The following is a 23305-nucleotide window of genomic DNA, read 5'->3' on the forward strand; positions in this document are numbered from 1 at the left end:
AGTTATGTATTTGATACCCAAAATTCACAAAGACCGAGTGAAGCCTCCCAGAAGGCCAATAATATCCGCCAGTGGGGGCATACATGAAAATACCTCGAAGTACATTGCTTATTTTTTGCACCCGCACATGCAGAACTTACCATCCTTTTTAAAATATACAGGGGATTTAAAAAAAAATCATTTATGATAGTCCCTGGGAGGATAACTTTGTACTCTTGATGTCATGTCACTTTATACTACCATTTGTCACACAGATGGTGTGGAGCATTTTTTTAAAGAGAAGACTACTCTCAGTATATGGGCGCACTCCGATGGTATTGACAATATGATAAAAGTATGTTTGGAAAATAATTATTTTCTATTTGAAAACCATCTATATCGCCAAATACGCTGAACCAGCTATGTCTGTTTACACATGGGCTGGTGGCAGGAGCAGTTACTCAGGGGTTGCCATAGGGAAACATGAGAACAAAGCGTAGTAGTCTGGCTACGATTTACAGATGATTTATGTGTTTTCTGGAGGGGCATTGAGGAGAGTGTGAGACAATTTGTGGATGGAATTAATGTGAATAATCTAAATTTGAGTTTTACATGCAAGATCATTGGTGAGTAAGTACATTTCCTTGATTTAAAGGTGTTCATTGAGAACAACACAATAGCCACAAAATTACATAGGGGAACAGGTTGCTACACACTACTAGTTTCCACCCCAAACATCTCATAGCCAGCATCTTGTATGGAGAAATGTTATGGGCCAAGCAAAATTGTAGCTTTAATACTGATTCAGTGATCAGCAAGTTCAAACAAAGAGGATACACATTGACTAGGAAGAATATCCTCTTTAAAAGCTTTTGATCGATTTCTTGGCTTGGGCTAAAGGAGGTTTGTGCAAAATAAAGCTCTTAATAAAGCTAATGCTCACACTAAAGAGGCATGCTTGATACCTAAAATTGACAAAATGGTGGTTCAAACACCTGCAGTAGATGATGAAAAGAACGACACACAAGTTTATACATTGGTAACCGCATTCAGTAGACAACATCATAATGTTCGTCGCCTCATATTTTTTCATTGGCCTATCGTGTTGACTGATATATTTCTACCTTTACCCTTGATAACGTTTAGGATAGCTCCCTTGATGAGGGATGCCTTAGTAAAAACAAGTCCAGAATTCACGATGACTCCTACTTGGTTAGCCAAACCAGGTTTCTATAAATGCAACGCTTGCCGTGCTTGTAAATTAGGCGCCAATGGAACAGAATATTTGACAGCTTTCAGTTTGGCACCTATTCCCTTTAGAGACCACTTGACATATCGTACAGAGTTTGCTATATATGTTTTACAATGCACTTGCGGGCTAAAATATATAGGAAGTACGAAGCTCCCAATATATGAAGAATTCTGCAGCACCTGAGAGCTGTATTGAATTTGGATTCCAACTATACTTTCACCCGGCACTTTAAGTTGGTGCATCAAAACAATTTGAATGACCTAAAATACTGTGTATTGGGGCCGTCCCGTGGCAAGACTGGGAGGAATCACACTTAATTTTAGCCTTAGATACTAAGATGCCAAATGGCTTGAAAACGAGCAAAGACTTACATAATTTCCTCTAGGTAATCTGAATTCATTAGGTTTTTTACATTGAGAGTCCTTTCCCATTCTTCGACAAATCATGCTAGCTGTTATGTGTATTGATGACTCATATTTATTTCTGCATATAATTGTATGTAAAAATCAAATTGATTCTTTAACTAATTTTGCACATTAGCGTCCTATATTTACATCTTAGCATTGTTCTCAGTGGCATCAATTATGTGAGTATTGTGATATAAGGGCACTGGCCCGCAATTACAAAAGAATTAGCAATTGTATTTACAACTCCATACTATCAATATCTCAGTCCTAGATTATTTAGCACTTGCACTTTATTGATCTTCCTTTTCTGCATTTAGATCTCAACTCTGGGCCGCCCTAATTGTTAGTTTGTTTAATGATTATGGGTATTATATTTATAATACTCTTGGTTGCACTAGGCTTGCTATTTACACATTTGCACTGCACTTTCTTGACACAACAGACAGTATTGTTTTATAAAATGAAATCCAATGATAATTCAAACAAAACAGTTCAAGTAACTAGTCACTAGAGGTTTAAATAGTACATCAGAACCGTGCCGCATACATAAGTGTGTGTATATATATATATATATATATATATATATATATATATATGTGTGTCTTTTGAGGTTCTCTTAATATTCAAATGTATGAATTTATATAAGCACTAGCACTTTATTTGGAAAAAGATAGGACATATATGAAACTTCACTAATACTGATGAAATATAATGATCTTATTCCATTGGAGAACAGTTGTTTGTACTTATTGTTGTTAATACAGGGCGGTCTAATTGTACATAATGATTCAACATGTACAAATAAGGAGTACTGTAGATAAATATTTTTTCATTTGTTCAAGTTGTTCATCATAATATTGCACTATGTATATGAATTAGTTTGGATTTTGACGTTAGTATTATTTTCATTCATTCATGGAAACCTTATTGCGGCTATTACAGCCAAAAAAGCACATTAAAAATTTACATCGTTTGGGATCCATACTAGATAAAACATAAAAGATCATAAAATACATTAAAATATAAACGTATATAGATAAAATATCAATGCGGTGAATAAAAAAGAGAAAGTCATGATTAAAAAGAAAGGCCCGGGATCGGCTTCGAGCCTGCTAATAAAAACTTCTGCCACTCTCATAGGTGTACTTCCAGTAACATCCTACTGACCATAGAAATCACAAAAACACAAGATTAATCAAAGTGGCAAGTGCAAAGAGGGAGAAGACTCAAGGTTACTTGTGGTCTGGTCTAATTTGAGCAAATTTGAGCAAATTCCTGCGTATTGACCACATAGAATTTTTTTTTCGAAATTGGACCGGGTCAGTGTCGCATCTTAGGATCCTAAAAAATTCACAATAGTTCCTAATGCCCAAGTTTCTACAGAGCTGGATGATCCATTTCAGCCTAATCTGTTTATATGCCACACAGAAAAGCATGACATGGACTGTTGTTTCTTCCTCCACGTGGCACCCAGGGCAAAGGCGACGGGACACTCCCGCCCACTTATTTGTTATCGCATATAGCGGTAGTGTCCCATACCTGAATTGCAGGAACAGCTTCTTAGCTATTAATGGTTGTATAGAATCCAGCATAAACTGAAACTGGTCTAAACTGCCTGCATTCCTTTTCCTGCCCTCCTCCCGAATACCATATAATCCCGCTGACATGTTCTCAGCTATGTTGTTGAACTTTGCTCTTTACATAATGTGTCCCGTTTGGTCTATGCGGTTTATTACAGAAAGTACAGTTTGTGTCAACAGACGATGTCACGTGCCTCTGAACAGCTCTAGCAGCCAATTGTGAGAGGGGTGAGGGGAGTGCAGCCGAGAGCAGGGACGCGCAGCGTTTACCTTGCGGGAGCGAGCGCGATAATTGCTAACAGATGGCGCCACTCGCTCCTGCAAGGGAAACTCCAAACGTGCACACGTTGCAATTGAAAGCAATGCAAAGCGTGCACGTTTTGGGTCAAAAATCAAATCGATTCCAAGAGGTACCCTCCTATGTAGCTGCATAGGCGAGACCTAAAAATGATTCGAGCACTGCTACCCTCCACCCCCCACACACACACGTATTATACTGATGCTGGAATTTACCTGGATCTTGAAGAAGCAGGGGCCTTTTTTAGATATTTTATGTAGAGTATCCTCTATCATTCAGGCTTTCGCTCAAAAAAACTTTGTTTACTGCTATTGTGCATAAAACAGTGGACACTCTGGAGTTCTTCCTCCTGACTGATGAGCCCAAGTTCAGCATCCTCTCACAAATCTTACAGCCATCCCCTGCACAACCTGAACCTCCTCTGCCCTTAAATGAGGCATTGATGGAATCCATGCTTGCATCAAAAGAGAACATTTCTGAGGTCTGGCACTTCATAGCCAGAATTCCTTAAGCCTGCACTGTCTTACCTGAAGTTTTTGTTGACCTACCTATATGCGCAATGTTTGATAGAGCATTTATGGAGAAGTTGGACCTCATCACCCTCTGTACAATCCTTCTGGCCTGCAAGTCCAAATACCTTAATTTCATATGGAACAGAATAAGTGCATACTGATTGCCTGGCCCTACACACCACTAGTACCACATGTCTAATAGCACGGTATGCCCACATCCTGTCAGAAATAGCAGAGCTGGCTACCATAAGCCTCCCTGAACATGTGAGAGTCCCATTCTCTAAGCTGGTCAGGAACAGTCTAGCCACTTCCAAACAAGTTCTAAAGTGCATTCTGGGTTTGTCTGACACTAAGGGATATTCAGTAGTAATGGAAGTGACCATATGCAGACATGCAAATAGAATAATTGATGGACGGAATGCCAAACAATGTCAAACATTCACCCTCTGTACAGAGATCTGGGCCTAAATCCATCAATTCATTTTTTTGCTCACCATGCCATTCCAGTTTGGAGCCCACCATATGCAAACCAGTCTTGACCCTGCTCCCCATGGAAACAGTCCTGCCCGAACTGCCAGGCCTGGTCCTCCCTGCACTGGAAACTAGCATCCTGCAACCAGTTTTGTGGTATCAACCCTCATCAGCCAGGCTAGCTTGACTCCAGCGGCATGGGGAGCATGAGATCTATATCGGGACATACCTGATCTGGAGCCACTCAACAGGATTTCCATGAGCAGGCTGATTCTGTGGCTATGCCATTCAATGGCGAGAGGCTCTTTGTTCAGGGGTGTTCTTGAAGCAGTTTAGGTATAGCTGTGCCTCTGCAAACTGGCTTCTTCAGCAAACCACTACCATAACAATACTGCCCATTTGATCACTTATCAGGAGTCTCTACTTACCAGTGGAGAAAGTTTGTAAACCAAAGCAGTTCTTTTGCTCCTTTTGAGGAGGGCGGTTAAAATGATTACTAGCAGCAGCAGTTTCAGACCCCCCTTCATTCATTGGCTCTACTACTGAAAAGCAGCTCTGATTAGTTTTCTTTTGACCATCAACTTCTGGTCAGTAAAGATTGCCTGGTGTCTGGGTCAGTGGGTATCCATAACCTTGAATCATTGATTACTTCAACTGATCCGCAAGGTATGCACCCTTCCCTTTTTAGCCACTTTTCCAGAACACTGCCCAACTGTCAGCAAGCATTCCCCAGACTCTGCCTTGATTTTTCTGGAGGAAGTCCTAACCTTACTGAAGAAAGGGGCCATCATTGTTGTTCCGTTGGAGAAGAAGGTACTTGGATCTACTTTCACTAGTTCCTGGTTTCTAAGAAGGACGGGGGCCTTAAACATATTCTGATTTTGAATCTCCTGAACCTGTTTGTCGACCATGACAAGTTCAAGATAATGTCTCTGAGTTGCGGCTTATTGGCCCTAAACACTCAGCATACCATGATGCACCTGTACCACCAAGAGGCCTGTTTTGTACATCACAGTCCTCTTGGCCTACATGTGTTATCGCTGCTTTAAAATTGGGTCGGAGTACTATAAGTTCTCTGTGATGCTTTTCCACCTTACAATTGTGCTGCAGAATTTCACCAAGGTTTTGGTGACAGCCTCCATCGGGAAATTTTAAGAGGCGGTGGGGTGGGTGGGTGGGTGTGTGTGTGTGTGTGTGTGTGTGTGTCTGTCTGTCTGTCCTAACTAATATTATATATAGACTAGGCTGGAGTCAGATAGTCCAGAGGTTAAACCGAGGGCCCTACTCTTTCTTAGTCAATAATTAATGTGAAGTGCCTTCCCCTTTGGATAATAATGCCATTGGAAATCAGACATATAAAATCTGCTTGTTAGGTGTGTTTTTAAAGGTCCCATTTAGGTGGAAGGTTGCATGTAGCATACCGCCTGGATTTTGCTGGCTATTAGCTCGGCCTTTTTAGAACTGTTGAAATGCATTTTAGTAACCTTGGAGGTCGCTGTTTGTTTGTACTGCAGTATAATGGACTTCAGATTTCAGACTAGATTTAATATACCAGTTTTTATGCTGGTTATTCCTTCCGTACCTGATTAGTCTTATTCTGTCTACCTGTATGTTGTGCATGACTGATTGCCTTACTTTATTACAGGGTGGAATATTGTATTTAGTACTAACATATACAATGAATGTATCTAAAAAAAATGCTAATAAAGCCATTAAAAAATGAATGTGTGTGCCAATTGTCGGGAGATCTAATGTCATTTCACCCTGTGAAATATACTAACCCTTTGCTGGTGTTTCATGGACCATCTTTGAGAGAACTGAGAGAAAGCGTTTTTGTCTTTTGATTTACTTATGACAATTATTGTTAGTTCTCCAGAAGCTAGAATGAGGGGACACTTTTTATAAATTAACAAATATACAGAGCCATATTTCAAATTAATAAATTCTATGGGTATTAGCATCATCAACTTGAGTTATTGTTTGTACATTTAATTTGTATTTTTATTTCTTCCACTTCCTTGGACCCTTTGCTGAAATCTAGGGCAACAGAAAGGTTTATCCCAGTGTATCTATCAGGGGCCAGGAGAAGCCCAAGAAGGGGTGCGTAATAAAAGCAGATAAACCAGCGGAAAAACTCCTGACTCAAAATCAGCAGAGCTATTATCTCACTATATCAAGATTAAGGTGCACGAATACCAGAGCACACAGTTGACAGACAAAATACAGATGTCAGATATGATGCACGTGGTAATAACGAAATGAGGAGCTGTAGAATCACTTGTTATGCAGCTTAATATACCACGCACGTGGGATCCGTAATAGAAATATTTAACAGGGGTCACCAAGTTTAGGCAACATTTCTTTATATCACCCTGAAGGAAGTCACCTCATATGATGAAGTAAGCATCATGAACGAAGGTCGGAGAAAAGAAAATGGAGCTCTGGAGAAATCCGAAATGGTGAAGCATAGTAAAAAAGTACATTTTGGCTTCCAGTTAATGACAACACAAGTAGTGTAATATCCCACTCTTAAATTTCAAGTTTAATGTATACGAGGGTACTGCATGCAATTCAAAGCAAATAAATATCTGGCATAACACACGCAACAGTAGCAGAAGGGGAATAAAAACAGGGATATCCATTGATAAGTGACTGTTTTGTACTATCTGAAAAGAAGTTGCACTTGTTCAAGGATGATGTACCGTGTATTGTAAAATCTGAATTGCGACTTGCAGTGCAATCTAGTTAATCAAACGCCATGTCGAGAGAATACTTTACCGGCATATAACTTGTGTGCGCACCATTCCCGCAATCGCACTCTCTCATGAGCTCTCATCTTATCATAAATACTGAAGCAATTAATGTGAGAGTCAAAACCAGAACGTTTTGTCATAAGGGACTATCAGAAACTTGTGCCACTTACACAAAAAAGTATGCTAAAATGACAATCGCGGTGAGTCTGAATATTCAAATTGGGCCTGCAAAGAAATGTATACTTTGAAGTACATTGACTATTCTATTGCAAATCTCAATATCTCTAATACCTCCTATGTATATTACGGTTGGCAAATTAGCTAAGAGGCAAACCTCTACAACTTAAAGGTAAAATCTGTGATATTGTGTAGTTCTATATCATGTCCCAAGGAAACGTATCTAGACATTGCTCCAAGAAATGGGTATAAAAATAATTTAAAAGTTTTTATGCATCTTCCCACAGTCCTACATAAGAGAGGATTTCTGTTTCAGGAATACATAGGGCGCGTTTCCGATCTCGTTCGGAAGGGCTCCAAACGGGATTCGGAAGAAGCAAATCTGATTCGGAGCGTATGTTTCAATCTGAATCGTCCCCCGTTACGAACGACCAAGTATGATGCAAGGAAGCTGTCCGTGCCGACCCAATCGTTTCCATACCAGAATCAGTCAGTCCAAGTTGTTCGGAGCCGAATCGTGCAGCTCAATGGGGACGGCTCTGTATGAGCGAGTACGATGACCAATTCTGACAGCCGTACGGGCTCGGTTTTTCCGGAGGAAATAGCTGTGGGAATCAGACCTCGGGGGGCCGTGGCAGACCCCCCTTCACCCGGGGCCCTCCGAATCGGTCACAGATTGGTCCCCCCCTTTCCATGCATGCACAGTGTGGCGGGCACCATGGGTGTATGGTGCCCGCCACATGATGGACGCTTTTCCCCACGCACCCCTTTTTTGCAATGGGAGCCTGTGTACGTGTTCGCTACACAGGCTCCCATTGAGTTCAACGGGAGTCCGACTGAACCGAGTCTGTCACTATACGGATACATCGGAATCTGTCGCTTGGACTCCCGGAGCGCGAGTCGTTTGTAAAACTCTCCATATCAGAGTCATCCGGAGGGTTTTTGCAAATGAGATCGGAATCGGGCTCATATCCACCTAGATGCAAACTACTGCCGATCATTTCCAATTGACCACAAGCTGTATCTAACATGTGAGCTCACTAAAGGCACGGCATCAAGGATAATTTATTATCTGTCTCCATCATTAACAAAATTTGAAAACAAATATAATGGTGGAAAAAGAACACAAAGTAAATTTGAAACTTACCAAAACGAAACCTCCAAAACCACCCCTGTTAACCGGAAGACTGACCTAAGCAGCACTATGCACATGATCTAGAAGAAAGTAGCTTGTGGGAGAGGTGTGGCGCAGCAGCCAGAGCGGCTGGCTCTGGAGTGCAGGGCTCACGGTTTGATCGCCGGTGGCAGTCCAGCGCAGCATCATGTGACTCTGGGCAGTAGCTCACTTAATCACCCTGATGACCCCCAGTGCCTTAAAATCTTAAGGGGGTGATATGTTTGTGCCTTACAAATATTGATTATTATTATTTGGCCAGGTCATGTACTTCAGCTGAGTCTAACATGGAAGCAATGCAAATATACATAGCAGCAATAAGAACTGATATGAAATAAAGTCGAAAATAGCAGAAGATTGAATCAGCTCACTAGAGGACACTGAATCCGAAATAAAAAAAGACCTCACCAGTCTAAATTCAGTCTACTCTGCTTCAAAAATACATGGCTGAATTAGAAGACGGAAAGAGAAGGGGGAACTTGAGGATGTCATATCTAATATTTGAGCAAAAAAATATTTCATCCCTTCAAGGTAATAAAGACATGAACATAAACATTCACAAAAGAAAGGCAATATCTTTCAAGAATTCTACAAATCACTTTACCATATGACGGTTCCATCAGTATGAAGGTTTGTAATCAATTTCTGAACAAATTAAACCTACCAACTGTAGAAAAATCAGATAAATGTGCTTTAAACAACCACATTACCTCAGAAGGACTCACAAAAGCTATACAAACACTGAAATTAGGCAAGGCTCCAGACCCAGATGGGTTTTCGACAACATTTTATAAGACTTTCTTTTAAAATTGATGATATTACCCTGCTATATCTCTAACCAGTGCGCAGATCCTGTTGTTATGAATAGTACACTTGCTGAAGCAATCATAGTGGTTGTTGCAAAATAAGGGAAATACCTCAACCATTCAAAAATTTGTAGACCACTTTTGTTAATAAACTTGCATTGTAAAATTTGTGCAAAAATACTTCCGAAATGGCTGGAGCCCATTCTTCCACAAATTGATTTCTCACAAGTAGGTTTTCTGTTTTTTTTTTTTTTTAATAGCTAGTGCCAACACAAGATGTCTATGCCATGGGGAAGGAAAAGCTATATTAACATCCCATCAATTGCAAACCCACTTGATGCAGTCTGACTGACTGAATTATTTATTAAGCGCACTATTGCCGAGGCGTCTTGGCGCTGTATGAGGGTAGAGATTAGCCGCTACCAGTCTAGGATTTAGTAAATAGCCAGGTTTTTAAAGCCTTTCTAAACAGGATCTTATTTGTTTCTAGTCGTAGCTCTGTGGGCAAAGAATTCCACAGCTTTGCTGCCTGAAATGAGAAAGCCTTACCACCCCATCGGGCCCTCCTTATAGGTAGGCAAACCAAACCCAGGCTGCCTGATCTTAGTGTACGAGATGGTACATAACGGGGAAAAAGAGATTTCATGTCCTCTGCACCTCCTCCGTTTATATCTTTATACACTAGGCATAAAGCCTTAAACTGCACCCTTCGACGACCAGGAAGCCAATGTAGTAGTCTTATGCCATTGGACGTCAGGTGGTGTTTCGGAAGATCCAGCAACACTCTTATAGCAGCGTTCTGCAATGACTGGAGTTTGGAGAGCTGTCTTTCTCCAATTCCAACGTACAATACGTTGCAGTAGTCGATACGGGATAAAACTAAGGCTCCTACTACTGTCTTCCTTAATGGAAAAGGTATAAATGGCAGTATTTATCAGAGGACCTTAATCGTAAAGAAACAAGCCGAGGTGATCTGATTGACTTGAGAGGTGAGTGTTAAGTCTTTGTCAACCAGGAAACCTGAGTTCTTTACTTTGTGTTTCGGGACAGGACCAATGCCTGCTTCTGGGGGCCACCATGAATGATTCCAAATGGTGGGTTTTTGGCCAAGTTCAATCACCTCAATTTTCTCTGTGTTGAGCTTTAAAAAGTTCATAATTATCCAGCTCATAACACTAATGAGGCAATTTCGAAATCGCTCCGTTGTGACTTCAACACTCTGTGTGAGTGACACCACTAGCTGGGTGTCGTCGGCATACAACACCAATTTCAGACCTTGATCTTTTATCAGTTTTGCCAATGGCGTCACATACAGATTGAGCAATGTAGGGGATAGCGCGGATCCTTGGGGGACTCCACACGGGAGGAAAAACTCTTCAGATTGAATTCCATCCCAGTAGATTTGTTGTACTCTGGAGTCTAAAAAGGACCCGAGTAAGGTTAGTGCAGTGTCCCTAATTCCCACTACTTTGAGCCTTTCTAGTAGGACCCTATGGTTTACGGTGTCAAAAGCCGCAGTTAAATCAAGTAAAATTAGGACCGCTCTGCCACCCCCATTCATAGCCCTACGAATTTCCTCCGTTGCCATTAATAAAGCAGATTTTGTAGAATGCCGTGATCTGAAACCGTGCTGCATAGAGTCCAGGGAACTGTTGAGATCCACAAATTCCATTAACTCCTGATTCATAGCCTTCTCTAATATTTTAGATGGCAAAGGGAGACAGGATATAGGACGGTAATGTTTGGTATCCTGAGGGTCCAGTGAGTTTTTCTTAAGAATAGGTCTTATACAGGTCTTTTTCCATCTCCCAGGAAAGACTCAGATCGTATAACCTCATTAAGAAGAGGAGCCAGAGAGGCACTTATCTCTTCAGGGGCCAAATGGAATATATGGGGGGAGCAAGGGTCAAGGGGTGAACCTGTTTTAGTTTGGATTAACAGATTGATAACCTGCTTTTCGTTTATGGGAGAAAATTGGGACAGACAATTCAGGGTTGAAAAAGTCTCAATTGGTTCCATATTGTCTTTTCCCAAATTTACCGGTAGATTTTGGAGTTCATTGTAGACTGCTTGGTCCTTTTGTTGAAAAAACCGAGCCAGTTTGTCGATAAAGTTTTGATCTGGGACAAACATTGTATCATGAGGACTCTTAGTTAGGGTAGATACTATTTTAAATAATTCCTTAGAGGAATTTGTGGCCTCTTGAATTTTTTTAGTAAAGTACACCGTCTTGGCCTGTTTTATCATAGTTTTATACTCCTCCAAGGTTCTGTTGTACTCCTTCCTATGCTCAGCGCTATAGTCAGATCTCCAGATCCGTTCCTGACGCCAACATTTAATTTAAAAAAACTTGATCTCTGCTGTATACCATGGCGAGGTAACTAGTCGTCTCCTAGGTTGCATAGTTTCCTCTGGGGCCAACTTATTTACTGCCTGGTTGATCCATAGATCAAAGTTGTTAGCTCCACCTTTGCTATCCTCCATAGGGGGGGAGCTATTTGTCAGGATTTTAACTAGCTCGTCTCTTTGTATACGTTTCCAGGGGCAAGCTTTCACTAACAGGGGACGATCCCTTCGGCCGTTAATAGGTAGATTTATATTTACTTTAAAATCAATTGCTGCATGATCCGACCAAGAAATGGGCTGTACGTCTTTTACTTCAATATGGTCATTGCTGGTAAAAATGCCATCCAGCGTATGTCCAGCTAAATGAGTGGGTTTGGATACGATCTGCTTCATCCCATAGCCCACCAAATTATCAATTAAGATTGAAGTGTCTGAGTTATTATTTTCCTCTAAGTGGAAATTAAAATCACCTAAGACTGTAAATGCGGTAGTATCGAGGCAGGATTCCAAAAAAGTTTGTAATGATCTGGTGAAGGGGGCTCTCGTCCCCGGTGGTCTATATATCAATTAACCCGGTAGGAGTTCTTGATTATTATATTTTACACTGAAAGACATAGCTTCTGCCTCCAGTGTGGGTTCCAGTCTAAAATTAACTTTAAAGTGGGAACGATATATCAGCGCAATTCCCCCTCCTGCTGTTCCTTTCCTTTCTACTTGTGCCACTAAATATCCAGCTGGAACTGCAATGTTCCAATCTGGCGCTGAAGAAGAAGATGCCCACGTTTCGGTAAGAAATATCAGATCTGGGCTAGCATCTGATATTAAATATTCCAGTTCGTATTTATGCTTTGGCATACATCTAGTGTTTAGCAAAATACAGTTAATTACATTAGATGTTTTGCGCGAGGTACTGTTGACTAGATTTCCAGTAGTGTAGCTAGTTTGTTTATTAACTGTATTTCCGGAATTGATCCTAAGGCAAATATTATTTTTTTCCAAATGGCAACCAGTAGCTTCTACCGGCACATAAGTGGTTTCTAGTCCACAGGCTAAGCAACAATTAGGGCCAGTAGTTGAATAATCGAGCAGTAGGGCAGGTATATGGCACTTACCATCATTTAATGGCAAAAGTTCATCTCGAGAGTAGTATTCCCTATGGCAATAGACCGGGGTTGTGGCGCTGGTAGCGTTCCTGGCGCTGACGGGCGCAGACAGGCTTGCATTTGGCGCGCTGTTTTGTGCAGTTTTATAGCATTCTGTGGTGACTAGACCACTAACCCTGATCGTGTCGGGCCCGCTCTACAGACGGGCACCGCGATATCAATGGCAGGTGAGGTACACTCTATCTAAAAAAAAACGTTTAATACAGGTTTAAAATTAATGTGCAATTCAGGTTTTGTTATAAAATGTAAAGTGCAATTTATAGCAGTTTACAAACAGCCTTCAAGATAATCTCGGCAATAGGTCTCAGAGCAAGCCTCTCTCCCCCCTCCTCATACGCTGCGCGGTCGCGCCATTGTGCATTTTATAGCGTTCTTTGGTGACTAGACAGCTAACCCTGATCGTGTCGGGCCCGCTCTACAGACGGGCACCTCGATATCAATGGCAGGTGAGGTACACTTTATCTAAAAAAAAAAACGTTTGATACAGGTTTAAAATTAATGTGCAATGCAGGTTTTGTTATAAAATGCAAAGTGCAATTTCTAGCAGTTTACAAACAGCCTTCAAGTTAAACTCCGCAATAGGTCTCAGAGCAAGCCTCTCTCCCCCCTCCTCATACTCTACGCAGTCGCACCACCGTGCGTTTTATAGCGTTCTGTGGTGACCCTGATCGTGTCGGGCCCGCTCTACAGACGGGCACTGCGATATCAATGGCAGGTGAGGTACTCTATCTAAAAAAAACGTTTAATACAGGTTTAAAATTAATGTGCAATTCAGGTTTTGTTATAAAATGCAAAGTGCAATTTCTAGCAGTTTACAAACAGCCTTCAAGTTAAACTCGGCAATAGGTCTCAGAGCAAGCCTCTCTTCCCCCTCCTCATACAGGAGATGAATTCCTTTAAATGATAATAGCTTAATATGCAGCTAGAGTGAGAGCATGTAATGAATCTCGGATTCATGTAGCCTTTTTCAAGGCACGAGGTAATGTTGGCCCCTATCACCTTCACTATTCCTTCTTGCACTAGAAAACTAATCTACAGTATTAAAAACAATAAGATTGCGGGCATTCAATTTGATGATGTGACAGTAAAAATTGCAGCCTATTCAGGTGATATTTTTTAAATTATTGAGAATGCTATTACCTCTATCAGTGCCCTTATAGACACAATAGAGAAATACTCTTCAGTGTCAGGATACAATCTCAGCAGAGACAAAAGTGAAACTCGTAAACAACCTGGGCTCCAAGAAACTGCTGGGTAGTACCGGACTGTAATGGCACAATACATGTTTGAAATACTTAGATGTGAAATTCGGAGAAAACCTTATTGATACCATAAAACATAGCAAAACACTAAAACTTAAAAAGTTTCAAAGGTTAGTCTCTTAAGTATATATATGCTGGTGGGGGTGTTGAGAAATGATGATTAGTCTGATTATAAACTACCAAATAAGTATGTTCCCTCTGTCACTTTCAGACAAATTTCACCATAAAGTGAATAAAGTCCTTAATAACTTTTTGTGACTAAATTAGCGTCCCAGAATGTCATCAATGAAGGTTAGACTTTCCAAGGAACTAGTCTAAAATCTATTTCCGAAAATATCAAACTTTTTTCTTATGTAAGCAAGCTGAGTACTTGCTATTTACTCTTGATCTCTACTTACCATTATAGTTACAATTAGAAAAATTGTTACTAAAGTAACTCCATCACTTAGCATTCTTGACCATAAGTAAACTAAATATTAAACACTCAAAATACATATTCCCTCATACCAAGAAAGGTCTTATGCCTCGATGCTCGGTCAGAAATAAAAATAAGGGGATCTAACTTAACCCCATGGGTGCTCAGGACGGCTCCCGGCCGTCATGAGTCACGGTAATCGTGTGCTCATGATGTCCGGGAGCCGTCCGACCGTTGCGGCTAATTCCCCGCCTGTGTGGGTGAATTAATTAGTGGGCGGAGTTCGGATGGCTCTCGGCCGTCATGAGCACACGCCCACCGTGATTTATGACGGCCGGGAGCCGTCCTGGGTACCTGAGCGCCACGCCCAGCCCCGCCTAGCGGCGGAATTTGCCGTGCGGCGATGGGGTTAACTACTTTATTGCATAACAAATAGATATAGATAAAATAGATAGAACACCCGTAGGCTGGGAAGAATGCTATTAGAAAGGTATCCTCTTCATTCAACATCTTGACCCCAACAAATCACCACAAACAGTTTCTAATTTTCAATCCCAATTGTACCTTTGCAATATGGACCTTTATACATTTCTAAAACCTGTATGTGTTAATAAAGAATCAAAGATGGATAATGGCCCATCCTTATCTCATCTTCCAAACAATTTAAAAAAATGGACCACTTGATATTCAAGATTTACAAAATCCTTCAACCCAAATCAACAAATTATTACAAAAGACAGTACAAACGTGGGAAAATTACAATATTAAGAATGACCTACAATTTAACTGGAATCAAGTCTGGAGATCGATCTGCAGGCATAAAGTTACTCCTGTACTGGCTCAAAAATGCTCATTATTACATAGAACGTTTTGAACACCACATCGCCTGCACAAATTGAAATTAAATGATAACCCAACCTGCTTGAATTCCAATTCTACAAATGGGGACTTACCACACTTAATCTTTTATTGTCCTCTAGTCAAACCATTTAATTTAAAAATATTTACATGAACCACAACACATTTTTGTATACAACCAAAAAATGAGTTATTACTGGACAGTGTGACCCTAATATCAAGGAGCCGATTACGATCTCGTTAGGAAGGGCTCCAAACGGGATTCGGAAGAAGCAAATTCGATTCAGGCCTATGTTTCCGACCAAATTGTACCCCGCTCCGAACGACCAAGTACAATGCGAAGATGTCCGCGTCGACCAAATCGGTTCTGGACCCAATCCTGTCAGTCCGAGTCTTTCGGAGCCAAATAGTGCTGCTCAATGGGGCTAGCTTCTGAACGAGCGAATACGATGACCGATTCAGATAGCCTTTCCGATTTGCTTTGCCCAGAACGAACCGGCTGCCGGAATCGGTCTTTGGGGGCCCATAGCAGGCCATAGCAGGCCACCCTTCACCCGGGGCCATCTGAATCGTGCCCACTGGTGGTACCCATTGGTCCCATCTTTCCAACCATGCACAGTGTGGCAGGCACCATGGGGTGCCTGCCACAGGGTGCAAGGTTTTCCCCAACCTCCCCTTTCTTCAATGGGAACCTGTGTTCACATGTGGAACACAGGCTCCCACTGAATTCAATGGGAGTCTGACCGAATCGGATCTGGATGTATACAGATTAATCGTACTCTTAGAACAATGTGACACCTATTTTGAACCACTGTGAAAACTGTCATGGGGTTCACAATATTTACAGACTGGTAACATTTTAAATACATTATAATAACAAACAGTCAAAGAATGTTTTTGCGGACACATTTGTTTCAGGAATTTGAGGTAGCTGAGAGGGTACTTATAAAACAGTACTCCATGCTACATAAGAGCAACAAAAAACATCTCTAGATAAGGTGTATAAATATATCAACATAGTCTGTAGCACACCAAAGGCAGTCTTCATTCTGCAATGTCCATGCATACATTTGATTAGCAATCTGTTATTGAATTTGAATAGAAAACCTTTAGTATGATATTTTCTGATATGGGCGCATAAATCATGAATCCATTTATTTTTTTTATTTTTTTTTATTTTTTTTGGAAAACCTTTATTGACATTGCAAATAAAGACAAGTATGGGCCTACAACCCTCGGGGCCGGCCGCTAAGCAGTGAAAATAACAGCAAACAGATTTTAATCACATGTAGCACCTCGGGAAGCAGATTTTCCATGCTAGTATTCTCTTGTCCACCGAATAGCCCAAGAGGGGAACCAGGATATAAAAGGTTTTCATTTTACAATAAGGGATAGAAGGATCAGGTGCCAATCAAGTTCTCAGCAGCGAAAAAAGGCAAGCAGAATATTGAACGTCAACAATAAATGGCAAGCTATCAAGTCAATGGCGCAGAAACAGAAGGTTCAGGATGTGGAGGAATATCACGAGCCGTGTGCGCCTGCAGTCTCCTGCCCTAGGACCCAGAAAACCCCACTGAAATGAGGCACAACTGAAAAAACAATGATTGGCCACGAAGGACACCTACCGCACTGACCCCAGAAAAAGACAAAGAAGAATAAGAAAAGAAAAAGGAGGCCATAGAAACAAAGTAAAGGACTAAAGAAGCCCCTCCCCCACCCCCCCACCCTGCACCTCTGCAGATGACTACGGCCCCCCCCCCCCCGCAGCGTGCCTGTCGCCCCAGAACCAGACCCGAAATATAGAAGAAACAGAGAAAAAGGGGAAAGAGAGGAAACCCCCCCTAACAGAAAAGGGGAGAGAGTAATAATAAACTGGAGGAGGGCCTTCAACCATGCCCCCGGCTTCTCCCTCCCGCACAATATATTCCTCCCCAGCGCAAACAGTAAACAGCAAAAAGTCGGCCATATCTAAGAGAAATGGGGAGCATTATGCACTGGCTACACTATTAGTTACGTCGTGAAAGCACACAACCCCCCAGCCCGCCCGCCTATTAATTGACAACCTCGGAAGGATCAGCCTTATCCTTGGCCACTCTTTGCGAATCCACCAGTGCATACCCATCGACCCACCATCATGTCCAAAGTTACAAGGAAGAGGAGCGTCCAGAGAAGACTAGGAAGGGACACACACATGTGGGGAGGACGTTTCGAAACATCAGCACAGTCATCGTCATGGAAGATCACCTTTCCCAGTACTGCCCCAGGGCCCGCGCCGCACACAAGGCCCAGGAAGGAGAAATCGGCCAGAGCAGGCGATCGTTGCGTGAAAATTGCCTGGGTCGCCGGAGGCCGCGCATGGGACAAAGTCACCACCGTCTGCTCAAGTCCAAAACCTCCGGAACAGACCGACCCCACAGCCAGCCGACCACACGCTGCCACAGTGTCCAAAGTTTCCATCCGTCCCTTATCCACAGAGGCGGTCACGGTACTTTCCTCCTGTGGAAGGTGAGACAGAGCCTTATGTACCTGGGGACAGGCAGACCGCAACTTTTCCGACGCTGACGCAATACCATCCAGCTTCCTCCCCAATACCAGGACGCCGTGGACCAGGGTGGAATGAAGGGCTCCGAGAGCATCTAGAAGGTCACCGTACCCCAGCACGGTCCCCCGCGCTCGCTCCGCCACGCTCCTTTGCGCCACACACTCCCAATCTTGCTGTGACCCAGTGTACAGGATGACAGAGTCCATCCCATCAAGATGGCCGCAGGGCAGGGCCATCCCAGATGGGGACCGGGTCTCAGGCACGGGCGCAGCAAGTTCCATATCCCTGCAAACAAAGGTCCGGAGGCAGGCAAAATGTGTATACAGTGTGCGGCCACAGGTAACAGTCGTTCTCCCCCTGGGCCAGTGTCCGCGAAAACCGGGAGCAGCCCGCGCAAATCGGGACGAGCCACAGGCCGCGTCCGATCAGTTCACTGGCGAGGGTCCAGGCGATCGCCGATAAACCCCTGGAATCGTCACCCCGGGTATGCACCCGTCACGCTACTCTCAGTGATAGGAGCGACCACTGCGAGATTCAGGCCAATATTCGCGCCGCTTCGGTAGTCCGACTCCACCCGGTCACCAATGGCCGCTGTTGTTAAACTGCCGCCCGGCCATGTTGTCCACCCGAGGTCCCGGCTCCAGGGCTGCACAGGCCGCAAACTTCAAATGAGCATTTCTCGGGCGGTACCGCCGCTGGAAGCTTCAGGATCACACGATCGGTTGCCGCTCTCGATCACCAACACGGGCATGTAGCGCAGGCTGAGGATCACATGCAGGATATCTGTGCGGGATGTGGAGGTTCACGGAGCCGGGAGCCTACGCTGCCGTCCCGGTCGCCATCTTGGCTCCTCCCCCATGAATCCATTTATAAACATATACAGTTCGTAGAGCTAAGTTGACTGAATTAAACTTATATGTACATTGAATAATTACAGCCTAATTCAAATGTATTCAAGAGGTACACAGTTCACTGAATTTATTTGGTTAAATCAAGATCAATTTTTTATCAAGTGAACACATACAACACATGTTTCGCAGGAACAGTCGACTTTCTCAAGATTGTCAATTGTAAAAAAGCAAAAATATATAATTTCAAATTGTTGTTTTCATATTTTAATTCAGCTATATCACCCATAGTGAATGTTACATTTCTGTAAGGCATACATTGGCAATTCCATATTCTTAGTTGCTGGACAGGAGAGGTCTTAATAAAAATAAACACCAGAGATAAACCATGAAAATAATTTCAGAAGGTTCATACAGACCATCTAGGTAAGTCTTTAGTGATGTGTAAAGTATTCAGGAAGGTAACAAGAAAGGTAGAAAAGTAGATAAAGTATAGAAGATCGAGGGTGGTTGCATGCATACATACCATGTGCCAGTCCTTAGTGTCAAAATAAAAAATAGCTACATATTTATATGAATAAGGGATATGGTGGTGAAAAGGTATGTTGGCTGAAGGTAAAGGCTAACTCAATATTTTAATAGTTTACTGAAAAGCGAGAATATAGTAGGCATAGAAGTGAGTTTGTAGTTAAATGTCAATATACGGTTTCTTTGATAATATTTGAGTCCCCATGTTTACTAATCAGGCAACAAACTTCTATATATAAGGGGAACACTGATATGGCAAAATATTATTACTCTCAAAAGGATTACATAGAGTCCGGGAAGACTTTAAGTCGCGATGCAAATTGGATATTCAAAATCTATTAATGTCTTACCACATAAAGCAAATTTTACATCAGGCTGACGAAGACCTTATCTTTAGTTTACCAAAATGTTTTGGGGGATTTAACAGCATGACTCCAAGGATGCAAGATAGAATTGTTGGGTTGAAACCCCATCTTGGGTTGTGAAAAGCAAAATTAAGTGACATCAGAAGAGGATGTGAGTGTCTATTACATTGGGAAAAGCAGGCCATCTCGAAGGTCTTAGGTTGTAAGTGCAGATGTAAAAAAATAAGTATAGATTGAGGGCAAGTGGCTTATTCATATGTTTGTAATAAAAGAGTAAGCCATGGCTACAAATTACTAATTTAAAGAATATATATCTATGTATATATGCGATCATAGGAAGCCCAGGATGGATCATATTCAGTTTGAAAGGAAAATACTGCCACCATCTTGGAAGTCATAGATTCTGAATGGTAATGAAAAATTCCCTAGTAAACATGAAGGTAAGTTTCAATTCTATTAAGGACACGGAGGCCAGGATTATACTGCTTTTATACCCAAGCCCCTGCCAGGAGCTTCAAGAAAACCCAGGAGCAACCCCAACAAAGGAGAGTTCTTTCAATCCAGAAGAAACTACAGGGGCCGAGGCACCAGGGGCTCTGCCAGAGGTCACTTCCAGACCCAACCAGGTAAGTGTTTGCCTCTCCCCACAATCACAGGTAGGGGGCAGGTTGGCTATGTTCACGTGCAATTGGGAGGCTATTACCACAGACTCATGGGTTCTCCAAACCATCAAGGCGTTCCGTATAGAGTTCTATGGATGTCCGGTCCAGGAGGTTCGTCCGCATCCTCTCCTTTTTTCGGCGGCCCAATCGGCCCTGGTGGACAAAGAAGTGTTGGATCTACTACGCAAAGGAGTGTTTGCCATTGCCTCCCTCCACCCGTGGGGTTTCCTAAGCAACCCCTTTTTGGTGGACAAAACTGATGGAGGCCAGCGCCCATTGATAAACCTAAAGGAGTTCAACAGCTTGCTGGTTACCACCGTTTCAAAATGAAGGGAGTCCACCTGCTGCGCGACTGTCTTGCTTCGCCTTTCAGATAATACAGAATCTCCCACACGGTTGCTCAAAACACACACGTGGTGAAGCAGGAGACATAACACAAAACAAACAACACCTTTGGAATAGGGTTTTATTTTACAAAATGCAAAGACTCTATTTTTAGAGTAAAGCTTGGGGTTTTATTTTACATAATGCTCTCAAACAGAAAGGCTTTCCCAGATGCCAAATGCACAAAATTCACATAGAGATATATATTTATATGCATGGAATAATAACACACTTGATAAATGCAATAGTTAAATGCAATAGTTAAAAAATACCATGAATGAACAAGCAGCAAATATTATGAGATAAGACTCAAGCAAATGTAATATGCTGGACGTCCTGCAAGAGATCAGAAAGATATATACATACGAGATACATCAAATGTTTACTTTGGATGTGCACCTCACTCATTCACACATCACAAAGAAAACACCTCAAATGATCAAAGCTACTAGCCACACATCACAATGACAATAATCAAAGCTCAAATACCTCAAATGACCACAGCCACTGGAACCACGCATCACAATGGCAATAGTCAGAAACAAATCACCTCACCCGATCGTTCACTTGCCAATTCTCGCTGGGGGGCCCGTTCACAGCTGGGTGGACTCTCGACCGGGACTCAAGTTCCGTTTGTCATATAGCAGTACGTCTACTCTGTAAGTGAGCGCCCAACTCAACTGTCAACAAACCCCAGCTTTATAGTCTCAAAACTCGCACTAGAAGGTTCGAGAAACCTTCCCCCGCGCCAAAGGAATCTTACCAGGACTGGCCAGCTTTCAAGCAAGCATTCCATGGCAGGAAGAAGTTTCCATGTTTCCTCTACAGTCTCGCATGTTCCAGCCTTTATTTTGTCGAAGCTCACGAAAGCCTTCCAGGGTACATTAAACAATCTCTCACAAAAACAATCCTTGAGCATGATTAACCTAAACAACTTGCAAGCATGGCTGTGTGCTCAGAAAAAGCTCAAGTGAAGTCAGAATTCAGGATGACATGTGGCCATGTCAAAGCCAATAGTAAGAACTTCATAATATTTATCAATGTACAACACAATGCACATTTGTACACCACTGCTTATAGCATCAAATACTTCATCTCTCAATGTACAATACAGAGCACATTTGTGCACAACTGCTTGTAGCATCACATGCTTCATCTATAAAGGTACAACACAGAGCACATTTGTGCACCCCTGCTCATAACACTGCACTTCGAGACCAAAAAGTACATTCCACACCTCACTCTCTCATGCTTTCAAATGCACATCCCACACGTTCTATCCTTGGCAAGGCTGTTCTACTCCGTGACAGCTCCCACTGAAAGACTGCAAGATTAAAAGATAAACTTTTAAGAGAAGCAAGGCATATGCAGGACGTCGTACATTCAGGCTAGGGTAAAATAACACACCAAAGTCAATTAAAATAATGGTAGGCAAAGGTCATCACAGGGAGGCAGACCACAAGAGCGCCTCTAGCACTACAGTGACCTCCTACGCCCAAACGACTGGATGGTGCATCCAGACCTAAAGGGTGCGTATTTGGCAGTCCCTATCTCCCCCCCCCATCGACGGTTTCTCCAATTCCTGTGGTAGGGTCAGGTATACAAGTTCACTACCCTCCCTTCTAGGCTCTCCTCTGCACCTTGGTGCTTCACCAAGGTCCTCAAACCAGTGGTGGAGTACCTCAGAGCTCGAGGGTTCCCCCTAATCATTTACCTCAACGCCGTACTTTTGGTGCTTTCCCCGACGTTCCTGACGGAGTAATTACAGACCACGGTGGACTTGTTGTCAGAAAAAAGAAGTCCCTCCTTACACTGGAAAGACGCACTACCTTTCTCAGTTTTGTCATAGATTCAGTGAACAAAACATTAAGCTTACCAACCAGGACGATCTCAAAGATTCCAAGGGAGCTCAGACGGATTCTAGCCCGGCAAATCACTTCTCCCTGGCAGATCGCCAGAATAGTGGGGCTAGTGTCGTCCTCTATTCAGGCCATCTTCCCGGGCCTGCTACACTATAGGACCCTCCTGCGTCTCACAGAGGAAGTGCTGCTAGAGATGCGGTGGTGGTTAGACCATATGGAGGAACGGGCGGGCCATCCTCGGCTCAGCTCTGGACTTGGTTATAGAGTCTGGCGCCAGCAAATCGGGCAGGGGAGCTCGTTGCGGGGACTCCTTTACAGGAGGAGAGTGGTCTGCAGACAAACAGCTTCTCCACATCAAATGCCTAGAGCTATTAGTTGGCTTTTTTGCCATCAAGTGGACAAGGTCAGCTGCAGCGTTCTCATAAAAATGGGCAATGTCTCAGCGGTCCGATATATAAATCACCTAGGCCGCACCAAGTCCAAGGTCCTAGCGGACATGGCCAAGGAGTTTTGGACCTTTTGCCTCAACCACAATGTCTCTGTGTCAGCGGAGTACCTGCCCGGGGCGTCCAACGTGATAGCGGACTGGTGCTCCAGGCATGGACAGATATGAGACTCTGGGAACTGGACCCTCAAGTCTTCCAGACACTGCAATCTTTGT

Source organism: Triturus cristatus, chromosome 2_1 (assembly GCF_964204655.1).
Source record: "Triturus cristatus chromosome 2_1, aTriCri1.1, whole genome shotgun sequence".
Taxonomy (NCBI): Eukaryota; Metazoa; Chordata; class Amphibia; order Caudata; family Salamandridae; genus Triturus; species Triturus cristatus.